This window comes from Anolis carolinensis, chromosome 5 (genome assembly GCF_035594765.1).
Source record: "Anolis carolinensis isolate JA03-04 chromosome 5, rAnoCar3.1.pri, whole genome shotgun sequence".
Classification (NCBI taxonomy): domain Eukaryota; kingdom Metazoa; phylum Chordata; class Lepidosauria; order Squamata; family Dactyloidae; genus Anolis; species Anolis carolinensis.
Window position 1 is genome coordinate 10,763,090 of NC_085845.1, and position 18,929 is coordinate 10,782,018.

General features: G+C 44.2%; 1 long non-coding RNA gene across 2 annotated transcripts in view; it reads right to left on the reverse strand.

Annotated features, from left to right (window-relative positions):
* Positions 1–2,619: 2,619 nt before the first annotated feature.
* The window catches only part of LOC107982934 (uncharacterized), a 35,225-nt gene continuing 18,915 nt past the window's right edge, over positions 2,620–18,929 (reverse strand). The window contains exons 4-5 of one of the 2 annotated variants that reach the window (XR_010006506.1): positions 14,183–14,251; positions 2,620–3,013 (exon numbers count right to left, since the gene is read on the reverse strand). This is a non-coding gene — a long non-coding RNA (uncharacterized LOC107982934). Of the gene's footprint in view, positions 3,014–3,131; positions 3,914–14,182; positions 14,252–18,929 lie in introns of those variants that run through there. The other variant, XR_010006505.1, reaches the window with a different exon arrangement.

The following is an 18,929-nucleotide window of genomic DNA, read 5'->3' on the forward strand; positions in this document are numbered from 1 at the left end:
TGAATCTATTGCTCCGTGTCCTAGTCTCTGGAGCAGCAGAAAACAAGCTTTTCCCCTTCCCAATATGACATCCAGGCCTGGCCCAACACGGTCATGCCCCCGTGTTGGGCACACTAGTCATGCCCCCGCGTTGGGCACCATGTTCCCAGGGGCGCTATCGAGCCCCTGGGAGGCAGGGCCACACTTGGCCCCGCCTCCGGCACCCTGGCCCTGCCTCCCAGCCAGACTGTGGCAGGAGTCCAGTCCTTCCAGGCCGCGGCTAGACCTTCACCGCGGCCTGGAAGGACCGGATTCCCACCGCAGCCTGCCTGGGACAGGGTGCACGGGGTGGGAGGCGTGGCTAGCTCTGGCCCTGCCTCCTGCACCACCCGAGCCATGGGGGGCAGGGTCAGGGCACCCGTGCGCCACCCCCTGTCATGGGGGGGTGGGGTCAGGGCGCTCGTGCGCACGGTGTGGGAGGCGGGGCCAGATCTGACCACGCCTCCCGTGGTGTGGTGGGGGGGGGTGCAAATTTTTTTTGCGTACCCCCGAAAATTTCCTTGGGCCGGTCCTGATGACATCCTTTCAAATATTTAAACATGGGTATCATGTCCCCTCGTAATGACAGCTTACCCATTTAATCACCCTTTTGCTGCTGGTAACATACAACAGAGATGCTTTGGAAGTATGAGACACTGTTGTCGCATTCCTGAATCAGTGGCATAACACTGCTCTCCTGCTATGCTGCTTCCCTCTATTTTTATTTTTTAAATAAACACTTCACAGTTATGCTAAGTGTAGGGTTTTTTTGTTTTTGTTTTTTGTTCAGCAGGGAGAGATATGAGACAAGGACAATTCTACTCCCTGATGTCATCAGCTTGCCACCACAGAAGGACCCTGGATCACCATGAAAGGTTGGTTGTGGCATTGTGACAAGATCCAGGCTATTGATGGGGCTGGGGGCAGCGTCATTGTGGGAATTGGTGGACCAGCAGTGGATATAGCATAGTGTTGTACAATAGGGGCTCTCAGCAAAGGTGAAAATCCTGCTAGTATGTCAGTTTTTCACCTCTATGCAATACAGTCCCTGGAATCCTCAGATGACTGGTCAGTTGTCTAAACAACAAATTGAGAGGAACAATTCTCCTGGTGGGAGAATCCATAAGTTTAAAAATGGAGATGACTTTTCAGAAAGGGCCAGAGTGATGGCCATGGAAACATGCCTTCTCAAATCTGCCCTTTCAAATTTTTTCAAAACTTTCTTCTCTAAAAACTTCAAGCACTAGCTTCCCTAACTGTCTTGATCAGAAAATGAATGTACCAACCTCGTGAGGTTTGCTCCTCACTTTCCTGCTGCCATCATAATCAATTTCCCCAAGTGCTTCTGTTGGTGTCATAAATATCTTCAACGCCTTTCCAAATTTTATGAGATGGAGTGCATATTATTTTATTCTCTTAGGTTTTTTTACATAAATTGTTATTGCCGCCTTCCGTCATATAAGTTATAGGATATTCTTGACATCAAGGATAACATCTGCCTCACTTTATGACCTTGTTTTATGACTTTTTTTGCCTTCCTTTCCCCCTTTCCAAAAGTGAGCTAAATGGAGAATGAAGGAAGAAACACTATGTATAATCTCAGATCTTCTTTTACCTTCTGGACAATGTGCCTTGGCTCACTCACTTGATTCTTCTGAAACTGTTGATTACCTTTGAGGAATCTTTTATCACATTTGTATAATAGTTCTTATCAAATTTGGGTGTATAATTTTATGGTATTCAAAAACAAAAACTAGGGAGAGAGTTCAAGAGGGACATCCTGGTTAGCTCCAAGTTAAGAAGATACATTAAAATAAATTTTGAACAGTGAATCATAATGTACTAAATCCAGTTAATTCAATGGCTCTATTCTTATCAGGACTAACAATATGATTTATTATTGATAATTGCCATCAAGTTGTTTTTTCATCTTATGGAGACATCTTATCCTCAAAAGGCTGTTCAGGTATTGCAAATGCAGTGAAGGTTTCCTTGATTGACTCTATACACTTCTATTGTGGTCTTCCTCTTTTTGTACTTTTTACTTTTAGCTCTGTGATATGTCTCACTTTAGTCATTCTGGTTTCTAGAAAGGCTCTACTAGATTTGATTTTTATTTTCCCATGCTAAACACTAAGCATGGAGCCCCCAGTGGTGCAGTGGATTAAACTCTTGTGCCGGTAGGGCAGATGACTTGGAAGGTTGGGTTGCTGACCTGAAGGTTGCCAGTTTGAATCCAACCTGGAGAGAGTGTGGATGAGCTCCCTCTATCAGCTCCAGCTCCGTAAAGGGACATGAGAGAAGCCTCCCACAAGGATGTTTAAAAACATTTTTTAAAGCATCCGGGCATCCCCTGGGCAACATCCTTGCAGACGGCCAATTCTCTCACACCAGAGGCGACTCACTCCTGACACACAAAAAAAGCACTGTGCTAATGTTGGTGTACACACCACTGCCATTTCAAAGATCCTCAGGCTCTCTCTAGCAGTGTTACGTACCATTTTATACAAGGGGCACCATTTTAATATGCAATTGTATATAATGGCTCTTCAGTATCCATGGATTTTGGTATCCACCACGAGTCTTAAGACCAAATTCTAGTGGATACAGATGGGCTGCTGTACAAGGAATAGACATGGTATATATAAAAAGCCACTTTGGGATAGTGATTTACTTTTTTAACTAGTGATCTGTTAGGTTCTCTTCTTCCAGTTGTGCTGTGGGTAAGTCTTCCCCAGAAGAAAGCACCAAGACACACGCTGGGTAGATTCAAATAGGCTTTTTTATTGTACGGAATACCAGAATCTTCTCTGTAGCCCATTTATATAGGGGCTCTCACATACCAGAGGGTAATTGATGTTTTATGGCTGGCCAGATTTATGGCTGGCATCTGTTCCTTGTCAGTGCTTGCTCTGTGTCCGGAGATGTCATGATCAGATTGGAGATCATGACATGATCTCATCACATTGAGAGGGGAAAACCCTGGTGACCATCCCTTTAAGAGTAGAAAATCACACCTATTACATCATCAGTAGTCCCATTTCACATTCTGCCTCCCCATCACACTTAAGAGATGGCAATACCTTCATCTTACATTAATCACAAGGTCAGTATTACTTTTTTGTTTTTAATCAGGAGAAACAACAATATTCAAAAAGCAAGAGATCCCTTGCCCTGCCCAATGCCCCTTAGATTAAAGGAGAATGACACCAGTTAAAAACCATTTCTTTCCATGGGATCTTATGGTTCTGCATCAAACCCCAGAAGATACAAGAGGCAGTGGTCCAGGTTAAAACTATTGCTTTCCATGGGATCCTATTGATCTGCATGGAACCCTAGAGGATAAAAGAGACAGTGACCCAGGTTAAAACCATTGCTTTCAGTTGAATTCTATTGATCTGCATAGAACCCCATAGGATACAAGAGACTGCGGATGGTTGGGCAATGAAAGAGGATGGGAAATGTTGATGGTTTCCATCACACCTGTTTTTCAGTTGCTGGCCTGTGTACAGAGTTCCCTCCTTTCAGGACATTTCAGCCTCTTTTCAACCCTGGAACATGTGGGAGGACTCAGGGAGATCAGAGTATGAATCCCAACTCAGCCATGGAATATCCCAGGGCATCCTTGAAAAAACTGTGGTCCTTCGGCCTCAGTAGAAATAGTATAGCAAAATTCTGCTAAATATAGCTTGGCAATAAACACTATGGTTGGGTCTCCATATGGAAGAGTTGACTTGAAAGTTCATAGCAACAACATTCATGATGTACTATTCCAGAGCTCATGGCTTCAGTTTAAAGAATTGTGTTCCATCCTTAGACTGCTTTATTTTCAAACTGCATTTGGAATAGCCCAGCCCATCAAACAGAGGAGCATTTTCCCTGTGAAAACAGATGCCTGAAAATACAATGAAGAGTTTCCTTGAAGTTCAGAGTAACATCCAGAGAAGATCTACCATTCCGCTAAATTGGAAGACACTAACTAATGCTGTGATTAACCTGACAATGTTGAGTGTTTCATGCCCCATGTCAACTGGAGAAACCTTGCTGCAATTTCTGTCATTTTTGGAAGATAAGTCCTAGAAGTTTTTGCTGCATATTATTTAGCATCCAGGCCTTCACTAGATTCTACCTTTTATATATTCCATTTAAGCATCTATCCAAAGTGATCTGAAAAGTTGAGTGTAAGAGATATAACAGTTTGTAGTTGATACACAGCTCAATCTCTTGTTTTGGTCATTTTAGGAAAATATCAGAAATCTATAGCTGGTGTTTGAGGACAGTGATGGATTGTAGGTGAGCAAGCAAACTGAACTTTCATCCAGATAAGACAGAAGTAGAGTTGGTTTGGGATCCTGATGATCCAACTTTGGTCATTTGGCTCATTTCGAATGACATTGGCACTCACTACTAAGAACTATGTGCATTGTTTGAAAATGATCCCAGGTCCATTGTTGCAACCAGATGCTCACTTGGCAGGAGTGGCTAGGAATGCCCTTAGGTTGTAATTGGATTTAGCCATATTGTCAGCTATAGATCAGGAAGCCCTAGAATTGTGATCTGTACTGTATATTTCCCCTGACTTCTAAGATAGGGTTTAAAAACAATGTTAATAGCCCACTTTGTGGAATTTTTAGTATTCCCACTGGCTTCAACATGGCTTCTATAGACTATAGTACAGGCTTCTATAGAGAAAAAGAGAAAAATTCCAATGAACAATGCTTTTTCTAATATTTACAAGAAAGTTGATTTAGAAGGAGCTATGTTGGTTTCCTTTCCCTAACACATCTGCAGGTTAATGCAAATGATGCATAAAATACTCCTGGCATTCTACCATTAGAATCTATGTTAAGTGGCTTTTACTGACAAAGTGGTCCTTGCCGAGGGGTTTGTGTCTGATTATAGTTTGTTATTAGCAATAAATAATGCATGTCTCTTTCTTATTCTGTTATGTTACTTGCACATGGTCCTCAATTATTATGTATGAAAATGCTGTATAATGTTGCAAGCTGGAGATGAAGGCAATGACCTTCTGGGACCGGGTCTATTTGTCAGATGTGTTTTGCACAGAGGATCCTAAAACATAGCAAAGGGGAATCTACAAGAACAAATGCAGATCATGAGGTCAGGCTTTCCTCTCCACTGAAGTTGCACACTTAGGTTTTGGGCTTCCTACAAAATCTTTTCCTAGATATTTCCAATTTTACTACAAAGCACTGTGGGACCTCAAGGTTGACTGCCTGCAATGCACTGTATATTGGATTACCTCTGTACCAAGTTCAGAAAGCCCAATTAGATCAAAACATAATCTGGCTGCTATGTTTTAATCAGGAACATCTAGGAGTGAGCCTATTACACCCATATTAAAGTCACTCCACTGGTTGCCAATTAGTTTCTGGGCAAAGGACAAAGTGTTGGTTTTGACCTTTAAAGCCCTATATGGTTTGGGTACAGGTTCCCTAAAGAAATGCCTTCTTCTGCACAATCCACCCCTTAGGACACTGAAGTCCTCTGAAGGACCCTTGCTTCTACCAACCAGAACCTGACTGGTGACCGTCACTCAAAGGACCTTTTCACTGGCTACACCAAAACTGTGGAATGACCTGCCAGAAAAGCTCCAACAACTAAACGAGCTGTCAAAATATTAGGCCCAACTGAAGACTTTGTGTTTAGTGCATGTTATTTTTATATTGGTGTGTATTTATTTATTTATTTTATTGTTTGTATTTTATGTTCATATGTTTTGACTTTGTTAGACCCTGCCTCAAACCATCAGGAAAGGGGGTAATAAGTCAAATGTATATTAATAACACAGCACACATACACATTAGGTCCAAGTGTCTGGGATTCATCTCTGAATATTGGGTTCTTCCCATGGGTCTAGGACATTAGAGGTGTTTTCATAGAATGTGCAGAGTTTTTAGAAGTGTTGCCTCCTGCAGCATGTGGATTGATGTTCTGTCCAAATTAAGGCTTTTCAAGTTCCTTTCAAGGTTTTTTGGAATGCCTCCAAGCACACCAACCACCATTGGTACCACTGTTGTTCTCGTTTGCCTTAATCATCCAATTTCAATGTATAAGTCCTTGTATTTCATTATCTTTTCCAGCTCTTTGTCCTCTACTCTACTGTCTCCTAGTACTGCAATGACTATAATAAAAACATTTTTTTCTTTTCCACAAGCATTATATCTGGTATGTTATGGTGCAGGTGTTTATCTGTCTGAATTCTAAAACCCAAGAGTATATTATTATTATTATTATTATTATTATTATTATTATTATTATTATTATTATTATTATTATTATTATTCAAGGCAGTTCTATACAAGCTCTGGCTCAAGTCTTTCCTGATTTGTTGGCTATCTCCAATTGCTTGTGCTCTCCCTCCCACAATATGTGGATTTAAATTTGACCAGCATACATGGTGGATAGGGATGTGAGATCCCTATCCACCAGTTGTCCTGTTTTTCTCAGTTATCTCCAGTTTGGAGACAAGGCACATTTTCCCACTAGCATTATAGAACAGTAGGCTATCGTCCGATCTGCTTCTGCAGTATTCTGGCAAATGCAGTTTAGGGAAGCCGAGGACCTCTCTACCTGAGAATTCCAAAGGATCTGCCCTGAACTACATTTCCCAGAATTCTGCAGAAGCAACTCCAACAATTGATAGATGATAGCTTCTGTTCTATAACGCTGGTGAGAAAACATTTTGGGGCAATATAGCAAAAAGGAGAAAAAGGAATGTATGCAAATCTCCAGCTCATCTGGTAAAGCAGTAGCTGCTACAATTTGCAAGACTTTATTGATTCTCTGTTGCAATAGACTCTCCAGGGAAGTCTATATTTATATTTCCTTAGTAATTTATCACATGAGATAGGCGAACTGGCATTGGAGCAGGACAGACAAAATCAGTCAAAGCTGCCTGTCTCACAGTGTTCCTATCACTAACTTTGTGTTATGGGGCCATTCAATGTCTTTGCCAGCATGCCACAGTGTAGTGGCCGGGGGCCGGGCTGTGGCGCAGGCTGGTAAACAGCTGCTGCAAAAAATCACTCTGACCATGAGGTCATGTGATGACTCATGGGCCATGTAGTCCCGTTCCTAGTACTATTGTGGCTGATGAAGAGGAAAACTTGGGTTTCCAACCGTTTCAGCCAGAATTGGAGCCCTTGCACCTGCGAGATGTTTGTCCACAGGAAGTCAGCCAAACAAGCCTTGAGCAGAAATCTCCCCCATTTTCTCGCCGGGATTATTATAATCGAGATAGAGGCGCTCGGGAGACGACTCGCAGGAGCGCCAGGATAGCTGCCAGACAATTAGCTGATTAAGTCTGTTTCCCTTGGGAAACTTTAAGGAGTCATGCATCTGGACACAGTATGGGTTTCGTTTCTTGTTCCCCAGGGAAAGTGTTCCTTGGCGGGAAAACAAGATCCTATATAGGTGTTTACCCGCAAAGAAATCCTTGCGGAGTCAATTCGTCACCTTGTGGAGTGAGATCGTGTGTGGACTACACTACTCCAGTCCCTTGCCTCCAGGACCAAGTTCCTAGCCTTGTTTCACGGACCTTGTTCTAGCATCAAGCTTTCCTTGTTCCACGGACCTCGCCACGGACCCTGTTCTTGCTTCTTGTCTTTGGTAGCCACGTATCAAGCCTTGTTTACCAAGAATCTAGTTTGCTTCCAGCCTTGTTGTCAAGCTCCATTGGACTTAAGGACCCTGTCATTTCCCCACACTTTGCTTGGCAAAGTGTGTGTTTCGGTTTTGGGATTACAACTTTGGACTCTAATATCACATATTGGACATTGTTTTCCTGGACTATTTTTGACCTTTCCTGAAAGGTCTACTTCTGAACTATATTCTTCACTTGTTTTTATTGACTTTATATATTCCTTTAATAAAGATATTAGATAGATTCTGGTCTCTGCACATGGTTTATTGGTGCTCTGCAGCCTGGGTCCTGACAGTTTGACTCCGCCACCCTAAGCACCAATTAACCTAGACCAGAATGTCTACAGGAACCGGGGCGGAAGCCCAACCACTCAGCTACATCATTTCCAAGGATGAATTAGACAGAATCCGTGATACACTCCATACGCAGGAGGGAGAAATACGGGGCTTGAAAGAATGCGGAGCCCGTCTCCCTGCCCTAGCGCTACCAACCAAGTTTTCAGGAGAAGCTTCCAAGGTTCATGTTTTCCGTCGCCAATGCCAGGCGTACATGGAAGCCCGCCACGACGAGTTTCCCTGAGAAGAAGTCAAGGTGGCATGGATTTACAGTCTCCTAGAAGGGCCAGCGGCCAATTGGGCGACAGCGTTATTTGATGAAGTCTCCATGCACCTAAGTTCCGCGCAAAACTTCCTGAATCACCTTAAAGCGACTTGGGGGATCGAGGACAATCTAGAGGCGGCCAGCCATAAACTCCGGCGCCTTTTCCAAGGGGACAGGCCGTTGTCCCAGTACATAGCCGAGTTCCGAGTGTTGGCCCAAAACACCGGTTGGAATGATGTAGCCCTCAGAGGACAGTTTTGTGAGGGTCTCAACATCGAGATGCAGGAAGAAATTTCCAAGGTGGATCCTCCAAACTCTCTTGAGAGACTTATTGACCAAAGTTTGCGGGCCGAAGTCATGCTTGCCAACAGAAAACAGTGGCTCCGAGGCCAGAGTGGAAGAGCAGGAGCAAAACCTCCCGCTCCCGCCAGCATTCAGCCACGTCCAGTGTGGAGACCCCCACCACCAGCCGCATACCCCAGAGGAAGCGAGGAGGAGCCGATGCAGTTGGGCAATGTGCGTCCCAGATTAGATGTTGCCGAGAAGGCCCGCCGCCAACGTCTAAACCTCTGTTGGTACTACGGAAACGGGGGCCACTTCGCCAGAGAATGTCCAGCCAAAAGAAAGCCCACTGTTCGTTTGGCTGCGGCGTCCTCCGTGGAGACGGAGACGGCCGAGGCGGCTGGCGCAAAGCCGGCGGGGGAAGCCAGCGACCGGGCGTAGAGAGGCTCGCCAACCCGGTCAAAAACCCCACTCAAGAGCCGCAAACCGGGGTCCTATTCCTCCTAGTGGTCACCTTGTGGTCAGCGAAAAAAGGACCCGTCATGATCCATGCCATGATAGACTCAGGAGCAACAAACAATTTCATCGATAGAGAGTATGCCAACTCTCTGGGATTACAATATCATGATTTCAAGAACGCCCGGGTGGTGCAAGCCATAGATGGCCGTCCCCTAAAGACAGGTCCAGTAAGCCAATGGACAGAACCCACCAGAATGTGGATAAGGGAACACATGGAAGAGATTTCCTTCTTTGTTACCGAGGTCCCTCACTTCCCTGTGATTTTGGGAATTCCATGGCTGACACTCCACGACCCCAACATCTCCTGGACCAACAGAGAACTGCAGTTTGCTTCTAAATATTGCCAAAACCATTGTCTTGTAGCCAAGGTCTGCCATGCCACAGACGCTGAACCCATCATCACCTTGCCCAAGAAATACTCAGACTTTTGGGATGTGTTCAATGAAAAGGAAGCCGAGAAACTACCCCCGCATAGACCCTACGATTGTGCCATTGACTTGGTGGAGGGGGCCCCGATTCCGCGAGGACATCTCTACTCCCTGACAGAACCAGAGCAAGAAGCTCTCAGGGAGTTCATAGAGTCAAACCTCCGCAAGGGGTTCATCAGACCCTCTCAATCCCCAGCCGCTTCCCCAGTGATATTTGTGAAAAAGAAGTCAGGGGACCTACGCTTGGTTGTGGACTATAGAGCATTGAACAATATCACAAAGCGAAACCGCTATCCCCTGCCTTTGATCTCGGACCTATTAGACCGGCTTCGAGGGGCCAAGGTTTACACCAAGCTGGATCTTCGGGGGGCTTACAATCTAGTTCGCATCAGGGAGGGGGACGAGTGGAAAACCGCCTTCCAGACTAAATTCGGATTATTCGAGTCCCTAGTCATGAATTTCGGTTTATCCGGAGCTCCCGCAACGTTCCAGCACTTTGTCAATGATATTTTTCAGGATTATCTAGATCGGTTCTTGATTATCTACTTGGACGATTTTTTGGTGTTTTCTAGATCACAATCAGAACATGAGAAACACGTCAGAATGGTGTTACAACGATTGTGGGATCATGGACTATATGCCAAGTTGGAAAAATGTGCTTTTGATCTACAAGAGGTAGATTTCCTGGGATACCGTGTCTCGCCACTAGGGCTCTCCATGGACCCGGCAAAGGTTTCAGCAGTATTGGAATGGCGGGCGCCAACCAACAAGAAAGAGGTGCAACGTTTCTTGGGGTTCACGAACTACTACCGCAAGTTCATTCCAGACTTTGCCCGCTGGTCTGACCCAATCACCAGCTGCATCCGTGGAAAACAGCCTTTCCGCTGGACGGAGCAAGCAGAGAAAGGGTTCCAGCAACTGAAGAAATTATTCACGTCCCAGCCAATTCTACAGCACCCTGATCCTAAAACCCCTTTTGTTGTGCAGGCCGACGCCTCCGATGTGGCAATTGGGGCTGTACTCATGCAACCAGTGGGAGAACATCTTCATCTTTGTGCCTATTACTCCCGTCAACTAACAGCCCCAGAGAGAAATTACACTATTTGGGAGAAGGAACTCTTGGCCATAAAGGCAGCCTTTGAAAATTGGAGACATTGGTTAGAAGGGGCCAAATTTCCCATTGAGGTTCATACTGACCATCGTAATTTGGAACACCTAAGAACTGCCCGCAAGTTAAATCAGAGGCAGCAACGCTGGGCTTTATTCTTTGAGCGTTTTGACTTCCAGATCCATTATGTAACCCCAGCTCAGACCAAGCAAGCAGATGCTCTATCACGGAAACCAGAGTATGCTGCAGGGCGCAGAGAGACCTTCGAATCCCAATTGCTACAGCCTGAAAACTTTGCCACGCTCACAGTGGGAAACACCAAATCCACTGCAGTTGAACCAACTCCCTCTACTCCAGGACCCCTTGGTGCTCAAGAAATTAGAGCCAGTCAACAAGCGGATACCTGGGCTCAAGATCAAATTCGCCAAGGACTACGTTTCCCTTTCTCACTTAAGGATGGGTTACTATGCTACAGAAATCATGTCTACATCCCTCCAGGACCAGGCAGAGAAAAGGCTCTTCACCTATGTCATGACTGCAAGCCAGCAGGGCATTTTGGGCTATTTAAAACCATGCATTTGATCCTACGAGATTTTTGGTGGCCCAAGATCCGCAAGGATGTGGAAAAATATGTCAATACCTGCCCGATATGCCAGCGTTCCAAGACAAGAAGGGAGAAGCCCTCAGGGCTACTGCATCCCCTTCCTACTCCATCTCGTCCATGGGAGATAATTTCTGCGGATTTTATCACCGACCTACCACCCTCCCTTGGATATACCACGATCCTAGTGGTGGTGGACCTTTTCACCAAGTTGGCCCACTTCATTCCTTGTGATGGCCTTCCCACGGCCAAAGAGACTGCAGATTTATTCCTTCAGCATATTTTCCGGTTACATGGTCTGCCCAAGAGTTTGGTCACTGACCGTGGATCTTAATTCACCTCTCGATTCTGGAAGGCACTACAAAAACTATTGGGCATAGACTCTCGTTTATCCTCAGCTCATCATCCCCAAACAGATGGGCAAACGGAGCGTACCAATGCCACTTTGGAACAATACCTTCGCTGTTATGTAATCTATCAACAGGACAATTGGGCTTCCCTATTACCTCTGTCAGAGTTTGCCTACAACAACGGTGTCCAGGCTTCAACCAAGGAAACCCCGTTCTTTGCAAACTACGGCTTCCATCCACGTTTCTTTCCTCCTGTCATTGAAACCTCAGAAGTCCCAGCAGCGGAGGACTGGCTGCAGGAACTCACAGCGGTGCAACAACTATTGCTCCAGCAACTGGACCAAGCCAAGGAGGACTATAAACGCCATGCTGACAGTCATCGCCAGCCGGGCCCCGAAATCAAGGTAGGAGATCGGGTTCTGCTGTCCACTCGCTTTCTGCCCTCCCACCGTCCCTGCCGGAAGCTAGATGCCCGTTTCATTGGTCCCTACCCAGTGGTGGCGCAACTTAACCCCGTGACTTTCAAACTCCAACTTCCGCGCTCTATGCGCATCCATCCAGTGTTTCATCGCTCCCTGCTCCTTCCGGCGGATCGTGTACGCCCCGATGCAGACCGGCCGGCCCCCACTCCTGTTTTGGTGGAGGGGGAGGAGGAATTCGAGGTTCAGGACATTTTGGATTCTCGCTTCCACCGCCGCCGCCTTCAGTATCTCATTGACTGGGTGGGTTTTGGCCCCGAAGAACGTTCTTGGGAAGACGCTTCCACAGTCCATGCCCCTGATTTAGTCCGTCGCTTCCATCAGGCCTACCCTGCCAAGCCGCGGCCCCGCACCTCGGGAAGAGGGCCCATTTTGGAGAGGGGCCTTGAGGAGGGGGATAGTGTGATGACTCATGGGCCATGTAGTCCCGTTCCTAGTACTATTGTGGCTGATGAAGAGGAAAACTTGGGTTTCCAACCGTTTCAGCCAGAATTGGAGCCCTTGCACCTGCGAGATGTTTGTCCACAGGAAGTCAGCCAAACAAGCCTTGAGCAGAAATCTCCCCCATTTTCTCGCCGGGATTATTATAATCGAGATAGAGGCGCTCGGGAGGCGACTCGCAGGAGCGCCAGGATAGCTGCCAGACAATTAGCTGATTAAGTCTGTTTCCCTTGGGAAACTTTAAGGAGTCATGCATCTGGACACAGTATGGGTTTCGTTTCTTGTTCCCCAGGGAAAGTGTTCCTTGGCGGGAAAACAAGATCCTATATAGGTGTTTACCCGCAAAGAAATCCTTGCGGAGTCAATTCGTCACCTTGTGGAGTGAGATTGTGTGTGGACTACGCTACTCCAGTCCCTTGCCTCCAGGACCAAGTTCCTAGCCTTGTTTCACGGACCTTGTTCTAGCATCAAGCTTTCCTTGTTCCACGGACCTCGCCACGGACCCTGTTCTTGCTTCTTGTCTTTTGTAGCCACGTATCAAGCCTTGTTTGCCAAGAATCTAGTTTGCTTCCAGCCTTGTTGTCAAGCTCCATTGGACTTAAGGACCCTGTCGTTTCCCCACACTTTGCTTGGCAAAGTGTGTGTTTCGGTTTTGGGATTACAACTTTGGACTCTAATATCACATATTGGACATTGTTTTCCTGGACTATTTTTGACCTTTCCTGAAAGGTCTACTTCTGAACTATATTCTTCACTTGTTTTTATTAACTTTATATATTCCTTTAATAAAGATATTAGATAGATTCTGGCCTCTGCGCATGGTTATTGGTGCTCTGCAGCCTGGGTCCTGACAGGTCATGAGTTCGAGGCCAGCCCGTGGCAGCGTGAGCACCCGTCAATTAAAAATAAAATATAGCCCCTGCTCGTTGCTGACCTAACAACCCGAAAGATAGTTGCATCTATCAAGTAGGAAATAAGGTACCACTTATAAAAAAAGTGGGGAGGCAAGTTCAACTAATTTACAGCATTGGAATGAGGAAGTGAGGAAGTGCCATCAGAGTGGATGATGAAGCAGCTGCTCCCCCCTGTGGCCAGAATTGAACATCCCCTCAGGAGAAGGTTAAATTGCCTCTGTGTCTGTCCGTCTGTTGTCTCTGTCTCAGTTCGATGTGTTTATGGGCATTGAATGTTTGCCTTATATGTACATAATGTGATCCGCCCCGAGTCCCCTTTGGGATGAGAAGGGTGGAATATAAATACTGTAAATAAATAAATAAATAAATAAATAAATGCCATCAGGGGACATGATTCTGCTCATATCACATTGTCCCCTCTCATTCCTAGTATTTTTAAGCTAATCGTTTTAAAATGTTCAGTCCTATTTGTTTTTTTAAAGTTAACCATAACTGGAACTGTGAAATTGCTTTGAAATAGAAATTTAAACTTTTCAGTGCAGTGGAAATATGGGAGGGTTGGGTTATAATAGCATGCAAATCCACAAGTGCCACACCATGAATTATTGAATCAACATAATTGTGCAAGTAGAGAGAGGTGTGAGAATGAACATGCTTAAACCAGTATATAACTGCTATCACTGATAGTGTGACTGTTGAACAATACTGGCTACATGTGATAAAGTGCTAAGTAAGCTTCTCTTTTCCCTCCCAGTCATTATTGTCCCAGCACTCACCTTCAGCTTTGCATTCATTTTCTTCCAGGCTAGCTGGCAGGCTAGATTAAATGTTGCTTTTTTGCATCCCTAAGTAAAAAAAAAAATGAGAGAGCATAATTCCCTCATTTCACTTTAAGATTTCTGTCTTGATTTGCAAAAGTAAACATGCGTTCTCTGTGTGAGAGAACATTGTGGTGGGTACTTAGTGCACAAGGCTTAATTGCATCATCAAGGTCCTATCGGCAGTCTCAGATTCAGTGATGACACTGGGATTGAGTTCACTAGGGTTGATGTCAGTCATGGGCCTTCCATCATATCAGATTAGATCACAATATTGTAGCTAAAATATCAGAAAATTGGACAAAATCAGCAACTGTAAAAACAATAATAGTTAAAACAACAGCATACTTACAGTACATGCAGAAGCAAACATATTTATTTATTTATTAGACTTGTATACCGCTACTCCCAGTTTGGCTTGAAGCGGTTTACAGAAATAGATTAAAACAATACAATTAGCTTTAAAATAACAACAAAAACAGTAAGATCAATTAAGGAGACAGAGAGAATCAATTTGAGAGCTTTCCCCAACCTTACATTGTAAGGTTCTGCTTTACACAGAGTACAAACACCAACTCTCCACTGCCCATTCTCAGCATTTAATATTGATATTTCAATGGAGTCCTTTTGTACTGGACCACTGACCTCATTTTCCCTGTAAATTCAGCAAACAATCAAGTTAAATGAGTTTCCAGTCACTTACCTGAATATCTGCCCAATCCCAAGAGGTAAGGAAAGGTCAAGGGAACTACCTCAAAATCTTGAACTGCATAGTATGCCTAAGTGTGATTTGAACTACCTAGACAAAATGCTTGGTGAAAATAACAAAGAAGATAATGGAGGAAAAGAAGTAACCTAACTTTAGTTTCCCCAGTGGTTAGGTTTCTTGAGAATTACCCTCACTGGCCTTCCTGCTAAAAGATCTAGCAATTATGTTTGAGCTTTAATTGCCTTCCAAAGGAGCAAGTGAGTGACTGCATTTAAGGAAGAGTTTCTTGAACATGCAGACCCAACTGAATAGGAAATCCTGGCAGGTCTCATTAATCTCCCCAGGAAAAGCATCCTGAGTTGTCAAAAGGTTTCTCAGCAGAGCCTGTGGCGGAGTAGGTAGAGGTCAATCACCTGCTGGGCTCTTTGGATTTTACTTCTCTGAGTGCTACTACTCTATGAGTCTCAGCCCAGGGATAATGGGGAAAATGGCAGTGAAGGAACTCTGTATGAAGTGGCTGGTCCTGATAACAGATGCAGTGAGATGTTTGTGGTGGTCATGCAGTGGTAACAAGTTCTTAATTAGTGTTACTGTCTGGACTAGGGAAAGACTCTTGGAGAATTTTTGAATCACAGAATTACAGAGTTGGAAGAAACCACAAGGGCCATCCAGTCTGATCACTGCCATGCAGGAACACGAAATCAAAGCATTGTTGGCAGATCGCTACTCAGCCTCTGTTTACAAACCTTTATATAAGGACACCCCATAACATTCAGATGCAGAATATTCCACTGTCAAACAACTCATACCATCAGGAGTTCTGCCTAATATTCAGGTGGATTCTCCTTTCTTGCAATTTGAAGCCATTGCTCTGTGTCCTAGATTCTGAAGCAATAAAAGCCAAACCTGCTCCATCAATATGGCATCCTTTCAAATTAAACATGGCTATCATGTCATCTCTTAATCTTCTCTTCCCCAAGCGAAGCACATCTAGCTCCACATAGGGCGTGGATTCCAAACCTTTGATCATTTTTGCCATCTTCCTCTAGGCACAGTATTCCAAGTAAGGTCTGTTTGGAGACATTGTGGTCTAATGATTTGAGTGCTGGAGTTTGACTCTGGAGAACAGGATTCAAAACTTGGCTCAACTATGAAAATCCACCAAGTGACCTTGGGCAAGTTGCACACTACAAACCTCAAAAATGCTGTGATAGGTTTGCTTCAGAGTTGCAATAAGTGAGAAAAAAACTTGAAAGCACATAACAAGAACATGCTTGTTTTTGTAAGCTGGATTTCACTTCATTCGTTTGGTGTTAGTTTTGTGGGCTTTTTCTCCAGGGCTGTGCTCTTTGGCTTAACATATTATATATGTTATTTGCTGTTCCACCTCTAATGAAACCATTTTGTTTTTTGAGGCAGACTCTCAGCTTTTGGTCCCATTTATTCATTTCTTTTTCAAAAGCCTCCTTTTTGTGGGTCATCTTCAAGTGGAGATGAAGGTGCAAATTCTCCAGTCTTGGTGAGCTTTGTTCAAATCAAAAGGAAAGAACTGTGTGCAAATCTTCAACTTAGCAGCTATAGCAGAAGCTTGGTGCCATTTGCAAGACATCATTGATTGATTGCTGAAACGTGGATGAACTCTCCAGGAGGACCTATGCAGTTACTTAGCTAGCATTCTCCTTCCCTCCTAGTGATTGTGGTGCTAGGGCTCTCTCTCCATTCTGCTCTGCATTCATCTTCTTGCTAGAATTAAGTAGAATAGATTAAAGACTCCTTGTTCTGTCCTTAAGCACCTGAGAAAGAATAATACCTTTATTCCATTGTGATCTAGGAACAGACCCTTTAATTAAAATGTCTGTCTTAATTTCCGAACAGGGACATATATTCCCTTTCTCTTAATATGTTTGTGTATGTGTATATGTGAAAGACTAGCTGTGAGCAGTGTGGTGTGCACAGTAAGACCTCCTTCCCTTCCCCATATCTGTGGAGGTTACCTTCCTGGCTGGTTACCCGAAACTGTGGAGTTGATTCAGCATCATTAGAATATACATATTCTTTCTTCAGAAATTTGCTGGACCCTCCAGCATGACTTTAATATCTATCCACTCTTTTCCTCATCTTATTTTCTGTCCTTATCAACAAGCAGCTCTATGGAGAAATTAATACCCCAGGCTTGTCTGCAGCCTTGTCTGCCTTGATTAGTGAGATTGTGACACCTAGTGGCTGAAGTTGGCACTACAGGCTGTAGGCTTGTACTAAATAAAATTGATCAATTCATTAAAAAAACCCACAAATAACCCAAACTTATATACTCCTGGAGTTCCATTGGTATCCAGGTCAACTTTTCAGTGTGTATTTGCTGACCCACCACCCAAATAACAAGACCAGGCATAAAAAATGGGTAACTATGGGTGACTGCATTGAATGTTACCTATTTAAACTTTCTTCATGAAGTGCAACAACTTAACCAAGTGAAGGCAACTTGATGTGAGATACATTGAGGCAATGGTCACTCCCAGACCCCCTCCTCAGCTATCACCTGAGTCCCTTAGGCTCAATCCAGCTTTACTTGAGGTGTTCCCAGGGTGACTTTTTTTAGGAAAGTTGATATCAGCATTCCAATCCCCAAGCCGAGGGGCTTCAATTAAGGTTAGAATATCCAAGGCTGCTCTGAGGGCGGGTCCTGTTTCTGTCCTTCATCAAATAGGGCACCTTTGGTGTACACCAAAATGTCAACTCATATCCAGAATTATAAAATAATAGCATTGGAAGAGACCACATGGGCCATCTCATCCAACCTCCTGCCAAGCAGGAAGAGCACAGTCAAAGCACCACTCAGATGTCCATCCAGCCTCTGTTTAAAAGCCTCCAAGGAAGGAGTTGTCAACACACTCCCAGGCAGAGGGTTCTACTGTTGAACAGCTCTCACGAGCAACCAGATCATGCCAAGAAAACCTATTTATAGCACCACCTGAGCCAATTACCAACCCACAAACTATGTAGGGTAGGTGAATAATCCTTCCTTCATAAAAGGAAAAATATCCTACCCAGCTCCGAAGCAGCTCCATGGTACATTATTATGTTGTGAAAGACTGTACCATGTCTTCAGCAGCTCTGAGAGCTGCAGTCGTGCACACCCCAAACAAATTGCAGTGGGACTATACACACTCGTGGTGGGGGTGGATGGGGGTGGGAAGAGCTAGATTTTACTAATTTGTAGTTATGGTAGAGGAAGACAGACATGCATATACAAATTCTTCTGTTATAGAACTACTGTGTTTCCCCGAAAATATATTATTTTTTGCTCTCAAAGATGTGCTAGGTCTTATTTTCAGGGGATGTCTTATTTTTCCATGAAGAAGAATTCACATTTATCATTGAACAAAAAAACAAAAAAACAAAGAACATTTATTATATACTGTATGGTGGTTTTCATCACAAACCAACATAACCAAACCAGACAAACTGACTCCTGTCAAGAATTTCTTATTATTACCATATTTCCATGTACAACTCGTATGTACATTTACCAATCCTGCATGCTCTGGTGTGTTGTTTGGCGGGCGCCGGGCATGCTTCCAAACAAAAACTTTGCTAGGTCTTACTTTCGGGGGAGGCCTTATATTTAGCAATTCAGCAAAACCTCTGCTAGGTCTTATTTTTTGGGGATGTCTTATTTTCGGGGAAACAGGGTATATAAATCAGCCCAAGAACTCTGGTCGAGAGACAGTTTAAAAGTGTATCAGATAAATATTGCATTAAATATTTCTGGCCAAAGACTCTGTGGAGTTATGTTCATACACATAATCTTCCTTAGGCATTAGAAGTGAAAATGTTTTACAGTCTAGAGGACTGTGCACATTATGTCTTGGGGAAACATCTATATTGGTCATGGAGGAAATAGAAAGACAAAGAATGAGATGGTGTTATGGTCATCAGCTCTTTTTCTAAGGAAAGGACACACTGAATGTAAAGACGACTGTGTTACTAATGTGG